This window comes from Mesoplodon mirus (genome assembly GCF_964341445.2).
Source record: "Mesoplodon mirus genome assembly, chromosome: 15".
NCBI classification, from domain to species: Eukaryota; Metazoa; Chordata; class Mammalia; order Artiodactyla; family Ziphiidae; genus Mesoplodon; species Mesoplodon mirus.
Window position 1 is genome coordinate 42,085,879 of NC_138991.1, and position 12,328 is coordinate 42,098,206.

Consider the following 12,328-nt stretch of genomic DNA (forward strand, 5'->3'; position numbering starts at 1 on the left):
TTTTGTTCCTTTGTAGGTAACCTATTTTCTTATGCCTCGATACATACAGGGTTGTTGTTTTTTTTCCAGGATCCCTGAAATTTGTAAATACCACCAAAACATGTCAAGATTCAGACATTTTTTTCATAATGTTCTTTAGAATACGGTGAACGCTTTTATTCTTCAGGTCATTTCCAACCCTGGAAACTTTTCTACAATAATACATTTGATTAATGCTTCTGTTCCATTTCTTCTGGTTTCTCCTTTGGAGATTTCTATTATTCACTGGTTAAATCTCAATTTTATTTCCTTAATATCTATAATTTTCTCTTACCTATCATTTCCTCCTCTGTCCTTTCACTGTGAGTTCTGGATGGTCATCCCAAGTATGCTTTCTATGTCATTAATTTGATTTTTGGGGTCAAATTCTGCCCCTTACCATATGCTCCTTCTTCCCCAAATATGTTGTTTACTTGGAGCTCTGGCTTATGAGTGGATATAGAAGACAGAGTGGATAAAAAATGAGGGGAGATGACAGGGTTGGGATTTTTAGCAGACCAGCTAACAGCTCTGACTTCCTGCTTTTCTAGTCAGGGAACCCCTACATTATGGAGTTAGGGATGAATAGTAAAGGTGAGTCAAAGCCTTGTTCTGCCTTCTTTGTGGCCATCAGTAATCTTGGGTTTAAGGAAGTACTATGAATGTGGTCTTCAATACAGTCACTGATAAACTTACTAGAAAATTTCCCCATTCTTTTTTTTTTTTTTTTTTTTTTTTTGCGGTGCGCGGGTCTCTCACTCTTGTGGCCTCTCCCGTTGTGGAGCACAGGCTCTGGACGTGCAGGCTCAGTGGCCATGGCTCAGGGGCCCAGCCGCTCTGCAGCATGGGAGATCTTCCTGGACCGGGGCACGAACCCGTGTCCCCTGCATCGGCAGGCAGACTCTCAACCACTGCGCCACCAGGGAAGCCCCCCATTCTTTAACATAGAGTTTTTTTCATATCTTTATTTTACAGTGACGTTCCTTTTTATTAGGGATCTTTATGGAATTTTTTTTTTTTTTTTTTTCTTTTTGCGGTATGCGGGCCTCTCACTGTTGTGGCCTCTCCCGTTGCGGAGCACAGGCTCCGGATGCGCAGGCCCAGCGGCCATGGCTCACGGGCCCAGCCGCTCCTCGGCATGTGGGATCCTCCCAGACCGGGGCACGAACCCGTATCCCCTGCATCGGCAGGCGGACTCTCAACCACTGCGCCACCAGGGAGGCCCTATGGAATTTTTTTAAAAGGTAATCGGAAGAAGCTCTTTCAGACACTAGTAATCTGATACCAAGTTAACCTAGAACTGTGTTTTCTCCCATGTTTTCCCTGAATAAGACCACAGGGTAAAAAATTACTTCTAATTATTCTGGTTTATTATATTCTCATTTACAGACACTGGGTTTTCTAGGCACTGGGTATTATTGTTTAGTACAATCATTTATGAACATTCAGAATATTTATTGACATAAAGAGAAGGGATTTCCCTCTTTAATATTCCAAAGGAAACTGTGTCAACAGCTACCCAGCCAAATCTCTTAGCTGTGTTCTCTCACTTTCAAAAGGTAATCTAACTAAAGAAGACAGAAAGAGAAAGATGAGAGGAACCCTGCAACCTTCTTCATTTGTTTAAGAGATTGGATTCCCCATAAGCCTTCACATGGGATCACAGCTGCTAAAGAAGACAATTAAAATGTATGACACAGCAAGGAATAAGTGCTTGTACACATAACAAAGGGGCACCTTTGACATCTGATCTAGGTAAGCAGAAGACAAAGAAAACCTGCTTTTACACAGCATATATGAGTGCATGAAGCTCATTACCTCCAAGAGGACTTCTGGCAGAAAACACAAATTACTGGGATACATTTATGAATGACAGTGCCAAAATGGTGACAGAGGAGATGAGAAAGATTTGACTCTGAAAAATGATACAAAGGGCACAATCTTGCTGTGGCTATTCCCTCGGGGTAATTTCAGACTTTTAGTCTGACCCTGTGGACAAATTCCTGCATTTCTAAAACCAGTTTTTATCTTTTAAAACACAGTGGAAAATTTTCTGTTGTCTTATCATTACTTCATTTTTTTCTATGTCATCTTTTCTCTCCAACTACCTATATATTCCCTCTGGATAAAAACCAGGTCTTTGCTTCTCTTGAAGCAACTAGAAGGTATTATGCCCAGAGCAATTATTTAGTAATTACTTATTTAATAATCAAAGACTTAAAATGATATACTCAAACAGAGACTGAGTTATTCTAAGAGACAGTAAAATGTACTACTTTGAACCTTCTTATATATTTAAAAAAAATAAATTTATTTATCTTTGGCTGTGTTGGGTCTTCACTGCTGCACGTGGGCTTTCTCTAGCTGTGGCGAGCGGGGGCTACTCTTCGCTGTGGTGTGTGGACTTCTCATTGCAGTGGCTTCTCTTGTTGCAGGCTTCAGTAGTTGTAGCATGCTGGCTCAGTAGTGGTGGCTCATGGGTTCTAGAGCACAGGCTCGGTAGTTGTGGCGCACGGGCTTAGTTGCTCCACAGCATGTGGGATCTTCCCAGACCACGGCTCGAACCCATGTCTCCAGTATTGGCAGGCAGATTGTTAAGCACTGCGCCACCAGGGAAGTCCCTATATTCTTTATAGAATGCCTAAAGGAAACAATTCTGCGTGCTTTCAAAACCAAAGCAAAATACTTGAAAAAAATGCCAAGTTAAGGAACTGAGTTAAATTCTACAGTTGTTACTTTGAAGGTCTATGAAAATCTTAGGAGAATGGGATAAGTATTCCTTTAACTAAAACAGCTAATATTTGAGTACAAGAAATAAAGGAAATGAGGAATAGCTAAAGATTCATCACACTTCAAATTCATCCAGGATAGTGTTAGTTGGAATACTCCTACTATAGCCCAGAAGCTCAATTACAGTAATGTAGTCAAAAGAGGGAATTTTTCCTGGAAGTGAACTAGGATGTCTCCCATAGCTGTGGCAAGGGCAGAGTTAGAGATGATTTTCATAGACAACTAGAACAGGACTTCAAATAATGGATGCCCTGAATGTCCGTATCACTTACAGCCACTGAATCAATATTTCTGAAAACCAAGCCCAAAGTGTGAGCCTGCATATGGTTGAATAACAATGCTAATTGAATTTACAGCCATGTAAGGTATCATATTAATGTTAAGGCATTGACTGAAAGAATGAGATCCTGAATATTAGGATGAAGCTGTTTGGGAAGATTCTGATAAAGCTGAGCATCTTAAATGTTCAAATTCTGCTGAGCCTTATATATCAGTCAGGATTTAGGCAGGGCAGTAAAACCACTATGATTATTAAGAGAGCTTGTGGATAAGTCCACAGGGAGCTATTGCCTTTGGGTAGCACACCACCTCTGTGGGTCAGCTGCCAACGGAATGGTGGTGGACCTGGAGCACCTGTTAGTCAGGAGGGCCAGCAATCAGGTGGAAGAGCTGGATCTGGAATGGAAAAGAGCAAGGACAAGCACAACAACACCAGGCTCCTCTGTGTCTATCACTGCATCTGCCTGCAAAACCTCCAGGAAGAAATGGCCATCGCTTTACTTCCACCTCTCAGTATCACACAATTTCTTCTATGGACAAGCTCTTGCCTAGAACCATACAAAGAAGAGAATTCTGGGAAGGGCAGTTCCCAGAGTTAACCAAGTTGACAACAGAACAATACAACATATCTACTAGTTGACCAACCTTCCCAGTTTGCCCAAGACTATCCCAGTTCTAGCACTGCAAGTCCTGTACCCCAGGAAACCCCTCAGTCCTGGGCAAACCAAGATAGTTGGTCATCCTACCTTCCTTGCCAATATAGGCAGTCTTTGCTCTCGGTCTGAAAAAGTTGGCATCCTCTCGCCGAAAGAACCTTTCATGATCTCTCTTGAGGTAGTCACCTAGCAGGAGAACAATGACCCACCCACCACCTCTTATTGCTTCTAAACTTAGAACTAGACTTAAATCTCAGCAGGCCCCAGAGAGATGAACACTAAGTCTGACCCAAGAAGAGGTTCTGTACACACCACAAGAACTTCAAGATTTTGCCTTTCTGTATCTGCAAAACCTAGGTAAAGTGTAGTAGAAATCCTAAGACCAGAGCAGAAGAAATGTAATGTTGGATTAATCCAAATTTATTGATATGGATACAGAGATTTTGGATGCAATGTATTAAGCTTGAGTACCTGGGAATAACTAACAATTTCTTGTCTTGTTCCTGATCTTAGTGGAAATGGTTTCAGTTTTTCACCATTGAGGATGATGTTGGCTGTGGGTTTGTCATATATGTCCTTTATTATGTAGAGGAAAGTTCCCTCTATGTCTACTTTCTGGAGGGTTTTTTTTATCATAAATGGGTGTTGAATTTTGTTAAAAGCTTTCTCTGCATCTATCGAGATGATCATATTGTTTTTCTCCTTCAATTTGGTAATATGGTGTATCACATGGTTTGATCTGCATATATTGAAGAATCCTTGCATTCCTGGGATAAACCCCACTTGATCATGGTGTATGATCCTTTTAATGTGCTGTTGGATTCTGTTTGCTAGTATTTTGTTGAAGATTTTTGCACCTATGTTCATCAGTGATACTGGCCTGTAGTTTTCTTTGTGACGTCTTTGTCTGGTTTTGGTATCAGGGTGTTGGTGGCCTCATAGAATGAGTTTGGGAGTGTTCCTCCCTCTGCTATATTTTGGAAGAGTTTCAGGATAGGTCTTAGCTCTTCTCTAAATGTTTGATAGAATTTGCCTGTGAAGCCATCTGGCCCTGGGCTTTTGTTTGTTGGAAGATTTTTAATCACAGTTTCAATTTCAGTGCTTGTGATTGGTCTGTTCATATTTGCTATTTCTTCCTGGTTCAGTCTTGGAAGGTTGTGCATTTCTAAGAATTTGTCCATTTCTTCCAGGTTGTCCATTTTATTGGTATATAGTTGCCTGTAGTAATCTCTCATGATCCTTTGTATTTCTGCAGTGTCAGTTGTTACTTTTTTCATTTCTAATTCTATTGATTTGAGTCTTTTCCCTTTTTTTCTTGATGAGTCTGGCTGATGGTTTATCAATTTTGTTTATCTTCTCAAAGAACCAAATTTTAGTTTTATTGATCTTTGCTATCATTTCCTTCATTTCTTTTTCATTTATTTCTGATCTGATCTTTATGATTTCTTTCCTTCTGCTAACTTTGGGGGTTTTTTGTCCTTCTTTCTCTAATTGCTTTAGGTGTAAGGTTAGGTTGTTTATTTGAGATGTTTCTTGTTTCTTAAGGTAGGATTGTATTGCTATAAACTTCCCTCTTAGAACTGCTTTTGCTGCATCCCATAGGTTTTGGGTCGTTGTGTTTTCATTGTCATCTGCTTCTAGGTATTTTTTTATTTCCTCTTTGATTTCTTCAGTGATCTCTTGGTTATTAAGTAGTGTATTGTTTAGCCTCCATGTGTTTGTATTTTTACAGATATTTTTCCTGTAATTGATATCTAGTCTCATAGTGTTGTGGTTGGAAAAGATACCTGACACGATGTCAATTTTCTTAAATTTACCAAGGCTTGATTTGTGACCCAAGATATGATCCTGGAGAATGTTCCATGAGCACTTGAGAAGAATGTGTATTCTGTTGTTTTTGGATGGAAGGTCCTATAAATATCAATTAAGTCCATCTTGTTTATTATATCATTTAAAGCTTGTGTTTCCTTATTTATTATCATTTTGGATGATCTGTCCATTGGTGAAAGTGGGGTGTTAAAGTCCCCTACTATGATTGTATTACTGTCGATTTCCCCTTTTATGGCTGTTAGTATTTGCCTTATGTATTGAGGTGCTCCTATGTTGGGTGCATAAATATTTACAATTGTCATATCTTCTTCTTGGATTGATTCCTTGATCATTATGTAGTGTCCTTCTTTGTCTCTTATAATAGTCTTTGTTTTAAAGTCTATTTTGTCTGATATGAGAATTGCTACTCCAGCTTTCTTTTGACTTCCATTTGCATGGAATATCTTTTTCCATCCCCTCACTTTCAGTCTGTATGTGTCCCAAGGTCTGAAGTGGGTCTCTTGTAGACAGCATATATATGGGTCTTGTTTTTGTATCCATTCAGCCAGTCTACGTCTTTTGGTTGGAGCATTTAATCCATTTACATTTAAGGTAATTATCGATATGTATGTTCCTATTACCATTTTCTTAATTGTTTTGGGTTTGTTATTGTAGGTCTTTTCCTTCTCTTGTGTTTCCTGCCTAGAGAAGTTCCTGTAGCATTTGTTTTAAAGGTGGTTTGGTTGTGCTGAGTTCTCTTAGTTTTTGCTTGTCTGTAAAGGTTTTAATTTCTCTGTCAAATCTGAGTGAGATCCTTGCTGGGTAGAGTAATCTTGGTTGATCCCTGAAAGTATAGTCTTAGGAAACGGGATTTAAAATACACAATGGAGGGGGGATTCCCTGGTGGCGCAGTAGTTGAGAATCTGTCTGCCAATGCAGGGGACATGGGTTTGATCCCTGGTCTGGGAAGATCCCACATCCTGCGGAGCAACTAAGCCCGTACGCCACAACTACTGAGCCTGCGTGCCGCAACTATTGAAGCCCATGCACCTAGAGCCTGTGCTCCGCAACAAGAGAAGCCACCACAGTGAGAGGCCTGCGCACTGCAGCAAGGAGTGGCCCCTGCTCACCGCAGCTAGAGAGGGCCCACGTGCAGTGGCGAAGATCCAAGGCAGCCAAAAATAAAATAAATTAAAATAAATAAATAAAATACACAATGGAGGAAGGAAAGACATTTCCTAGAACCCAGAAGATCCTCTATTACAGTTGTTTACAATGGAAAGTTAATGGAAAATTACAGGAAACAATATAGGCATGACCATTATTGGCACACACCCTTTTAGAATGAAGGTTTGGGTCACCATACAACCAACATGGTTAGTGAGGGCAAATGGAATACGAAATAGCTAGAGAAAGAAAGAAATTACAAATACCATCCATGATCATGTGGCAGGTGCAGAAATGAGGACTACAATAGTGTTACAGATATTCTTCCTGCTTCTTATGAATATACTTGAATAGATTAACTATTTCTTTTTTTTCCCCTCCCTTTCCCATTCCCATATGCTCTAACATAAGGTGTGTTACTTAGGGCTGACTCTATATCTCAGTATTTAGGTTTCAGGATATCAAAGATGGAATGTGACTCAGCTAGGGGAGTAAATAAATATCACCCAGAAATGAATAAAGTGCAATGTGAAACACAGAGTCCCCTCTTTTGGGGAGATGGTTAATATGTTTTTAGTTTTGTAAGTGATCATTGCATCATGTAAGGTGGAAGTACAATGTCATTATCTTTGTTTGGAAGTTAAATAGGGTTAAAATGGGAATGTATGTATGTCAGGCTGGCAAAGAGATGAACTGTGCTGGACTGTCCGTGGTCAACTGGTACCACCAACTACTTTTGTCTAAGGCAGAAAATTAAGTCTCCCATAATTCCCTTCCCTGTGTGGTTCTGAGTAAAAGGCTGCCAGTAAGAGAAAATATGATTTTCTCTTTTATGGAAGAGATTTATAAAATGGAAATGAAGCAGAAGCCATTATTCTCAAGACATGCAGTGCTTCTACAGACCTCTCCTAAAGCTCCCACTTCATCCCCATGGCATGCCTCACAGGTCCTTCCTTAGGCTCCCTTACTGAGGTCCCACTTTGACAGCTAGATGCAGTTTCAAGAGCTTCTCTGCAAACTCTGGCTTTCCACCCACCTCAGGCTTAAATTAATTAATTAATTAATGCCTATTTTCCTAATCTTTCTATGACAGATTTATCAGTTCATTCTCTATTCTTCTTTTATATAAAATGTCCAGTGTATGATAAAAATTTTCGAGACCCTCAGTTCTCCAGTTCTCCCACATCTGTGTAAGCCATAATTAACATATTAAACCCCTCACTCCTATAATACTTACAGTAGCTCTCTTTCCCCAACCGAATGCAGACTGATACAGTAATAAAGTACTGCCATAGCCACTGGAGCTCACTTCTGGGTGATGGAGCATTTCTCACATAAGTTAGAATACCTATGAACTGGGCCATAACTTCAAATATTGTCTACAAGAGCTTCATATCAGGATATAGTATTTTTGGTTGAAGAAATATTCTTATTCCTATGTCTAAGATTTATTTTGCTAATAAAAATCATTTTATTAAATACCTACTAATTCTCAAGTATTAAGTTTGGTGCTCAGGATACAAAATGCATATGTGGTCCTCGCCTTTGAAAAGTCCTTAGTATGAAAGAAGCAGCATATAATATAAACAATCATAATATAGTGTGATAACTGCAAGAGTAAAGGCAGGCACAAAGTATAGTAGAAGGATCTGTGGCACAGAAGAGGTGTCATTTGAGCTGAGTCTTAAAGGACAAAGTTGTAAAATGAAGAAGAGAAGCAAGATAATCAAGGCAGGAAGAAGAGTAAGTGCAAAGGTACAGAGGTATACAAATGTGCCAAAAGAATGAAAGGCAGGTAGTGGGGTGTGATTAGAAGGATAAAACGAGATAAGGTTGAAAAGGAAGGTTGGAAGCAGAAGACAAAGAATCTTAATGCTATTCTGAGTTCCATTACGGTTATGAAGCAGGAGGTCTCTGATTCGAACAATCAGAAAACACCAGATAAAGTAAACTTCATACTATTCTTTAGAGCCATCAAAAAACAGTGGATGCAAAGAAGTCTAAATGAACCCAATTCCAGAGAAGGATGAGTTCTTCAAAGGTGAGCAAAGAGCCCCGTTCTACCTTGAATCAACTGCCTAGTCTGCATATAGGTAGAGAGAAAAGCAGGCCTACCGAGGTGAAAGATTTTGCTGATGAGACAAAAAGAAGCTGAACTTTTAGTGGCAGTGTGGACTGGTATGATGGATCCAAATCTAGAAGAGCCCCAGGTGTAAAAATAAATCTCTTGGTCTAACAATTGTACCCCAAGGGCCTTTTGTTAAGTAAGTAACAGTGGGAGCAGAGCTAGAAAGGAGAGATCGCCCAATCTTTTTTTTAAAATAAATTAATTAATTTATTTATTTTTGGCTGCATTGGGTCTTCATTGCTGTGCATGGGCTCTCTCTAGTTGTGGCAAGTGGGGGCTACTCTTTGTTGCGGTGCACAGGCTTCTCATTGCAGTGGCTTCTTTTGTTGTGGAGCATGGGCTCTAGGGCACGCGGGCTTCAGTAGTGGTGGCGCACGGGCCTAGTTGCTCCACAGCATGTGGGATCTTCTCGGACCAGGGCTTGAACCTGTGTCCCCTGCATTGGCAGGCGGATTCTTAAGCACTGCACCACCAGGGAAGTCCGAGATCGCCCAGTCTTCTGTGGTCCTTAGCTTCCAGGGCCCTGCTGCAGTTGCAATCCAGAGGTGAAATAAATTAATTTAAGCTTCAACCCAACTCCCTGCCAGCTGTTATTTTTAAAAAGTCAAAGAAATCAACCTTTTATCTATAGCACACAGGAAACTGTGGGTTGGGCTAAAGGTCAAATCTCCATAATCTCATTTAAATCCAGAAGTAAACTAATTAAAACTGTTGCTTAGCCACAGCTAGGTCTGACACACTGAAATTTGAATGATCAGCCAATTACCCTAGCTGCCTGACAGAAAAAAGAATATGCCCTCTCTGGGAAAAATAAAGCAAAAATATTACCTAGGTTACTCTCTACTCTTCTTTTATACAAAAGGTACAGTATGAAATCAAAACTTCTAAGACATGTGAAGAAGCAAATAAGTATAACTCATAATTAAGAAAAAAGGCCAAAAGAGAGACCCATGTATAAGAACTTTAAAATAATTATTATAAATATGTTAAAAGAATTTAGGGACTTCCCTGGTGGCACAGTGGTTAAGAATCCACCTGCCAATGCAGGGGACACAGGTTCGATCCCTGGTCTGGGAAGATCCCACATGCCACAGAGCAAGTAAACCCATGCGCCACAACTACTGAGCCTGTGCTCTAGGGCCCACGAGCCACAACAAGAGAAGATACCGCAATGAAAAGCCCACGCACTGCAACGAAGACCCAACACAGTCAAAAATAAATAAATGAATAAATAAATAAGAATTTGGAGGAAAAGATGAACAGAATGGGTGGAGAGATGGAGGATGCCAGCAGAGAAACGGAAATTCTAGAACTGAAAAATAAACTACCTGAAATGAAGTCACTGGATGGGATTAATGGCAGACCAGACACAGAAGAAGAAAGGAGCAATGAATTCAAAGATAAGTTAATTAAAAACAAATCAAACCTGAGGCCCAGACTAGAGATGGCAAAAGAGACAATCAGTGAATTTGGCGTATTTTAGTCAAACTGCCAAAAACTGGAGATAAGAGAAAAGTCTTATTAGCAGCCCCCCCAAAAAACCCCCCAAAACTATTCCACTCGTAAGAATTTTAGTTGACTTCCCATAAAAACAATGAAAGCCAATAAAATAACATATTCTGAGCGCTGAAAGTAAAACAAACAAACGAAACCCAGAAACCTGTCAACCTAGAACTCTATATTCAGCAAAATATTCTCATATAATGGAGAAATAATGACATCTTCAGATAAACAAAAGCTGAGAGAATTAATAGCCAGCATACCCTTACTATAAGAAATACTAAAAGAATTTCATCAGGGTAAAAAGAAATGATTCCAGATGAAAATCTGAGTCTTCAGAAAAGATGAAAAAGACCATTTGTGGCCCACAGAAAAGTTTGCAGCTCTTGTCAGAGAGCAACTACCATAAACAAACAAATAAAAAAAGAGGTATAGCTATCAAGGGGAGCTAAGAGCCAATAGCGGAGATAAAATGAAATACTTAAACAAACTAGACTGATGCAAAAGAAGGCAGGAAAAAAGAAAGAAAGGGACAAAGACAGACATTCAAATAGAAAAAAAACAGCAAGGTGGTAGATTTAAACCCAAACAGGTGAGTTACATGTAAGTAGATTAACTAGTCCATTTAAAGTCAAAGATTATGAGTTTAACAAACAAGACCAGCTATATCCACTTATAAGCAACATACTTTAAATATTAAAGACAGATTAAGAGTAACAGGATGGAAAAAATATACCATGTACACTGTATGCATAAAAACAACGAAGTGGCTATGTTTACATCAGACAAACTAGACTTCCAGAGAGAAACATCAGAGATGATGAGAGACACTTCATAATTATGAGTTAATTCCTCAAGAATATATAAAAGGGTTTGCTCCTAATAATACTGATTCAAAACACATGAAGCAAAATTAACAGAAATAAAAAATAATCCTTTTCCAAAATTGATAAAATTAGACATCCCCTATCAATAAGAATTAGAAGATTTAAGCAACACTGTGAAACAACATGACTTAATTGATATTTATAGAATTCTGCAACAGCTGCAGAATACACATCCTCTCGAGTGACATGTGAGAACATATGCTGGCTATAAGGCAATTTTCAATATATTTCAAAGGACTGAAACCACACTGAGTAGTTCTCTAATGGTAAAGGAATTAACCTAGAAACAAACAATAAAAAGATCACCAGAAAATCTCCGAAGACCTGAAAAGTACATGCCATTCTAAGAAGTCTGGGCTCTATCCTATAGTACTAGTGGAGCTATTCAAGGTTTATGCAAGGGAATGATCCATTCAGATATAATACATTCAGATCTGAACTGTTAAAAAATAACTTTCATTGAATATTTTTAAAATGTAGCAGAAGAATGACTGAACACACTCACACACACAAAGGGGAATAAACCATAATTCATGTAAAAAATGAGGAGAAACTGAATTAAGGTATCTGAAATAGGATTGAATCAAGATATTTGCAAATGCAGAGTCAAGGGGACTTGGTGACCAATTAATTACATGTGATCTGCAAAGCTAGTTAATCCTAACTAACTTTGGTGACCAGACAAATAGGAATGCTACGCATGGAGACAGGAAAAACAGGGAGAAGCAGTTTCTGATGGGTACAGGAACTAGAAAACACAGGTGTGCATTACAGGCTCTCCCTTTAATGCAAGAACATCAATTCTAACTGCTGCAGCTTCTTACTGTTTGGTTCAGGGATATAACCCAACTCCCCCTCCCAGCTCACTTAATTAATATTCAAGTTCCTTCTTGTTTGCTCTGTGGGTTCTGCACACTGATACGTGCTTTTCCATTTGACTATTTGCTCTTCTTTAGTACTGTCTAGTCTGGTTTTCAACTGGATATTCCATTCACACTTGGATCTGCTTTTCAGCTCACTCTCCAGGTTTAGTAACCAGGTCTTTGAACTGTTTTTTGGCTTGACCCACGTGTCCTGAGGACTCTGCTCCTCAT

The 12,328-nt window shown here is 39.3% G+C and overlaps 2 protein-coding genes across 8 annotated transcripts in view; one reads left to right on the forward strand and one right to left on the reverse strand.

Moving 5' to 3' along the window:
• TPST1 (tyrosylprotein sulfotransferase 1) overlaps positions 1 to 12,328 on the reverse strand; it is a 136,255-nt gene that overhangs the window by 44,442 nt on the left and 79,485 nt on the right. The gene's annotated exons all lie outside the window — the stretch shown is intronic.
• SEPTIN14 (septin 14) overlaps positions 1 to 12,328 on the forward strand; it is a gene marked incomplete at both ends in the record, with an annotated part of 568,759 nt that overhangs the window by 879 nt on the left and 555,552 nt on the right. The window lies entirely within an intron of this gene.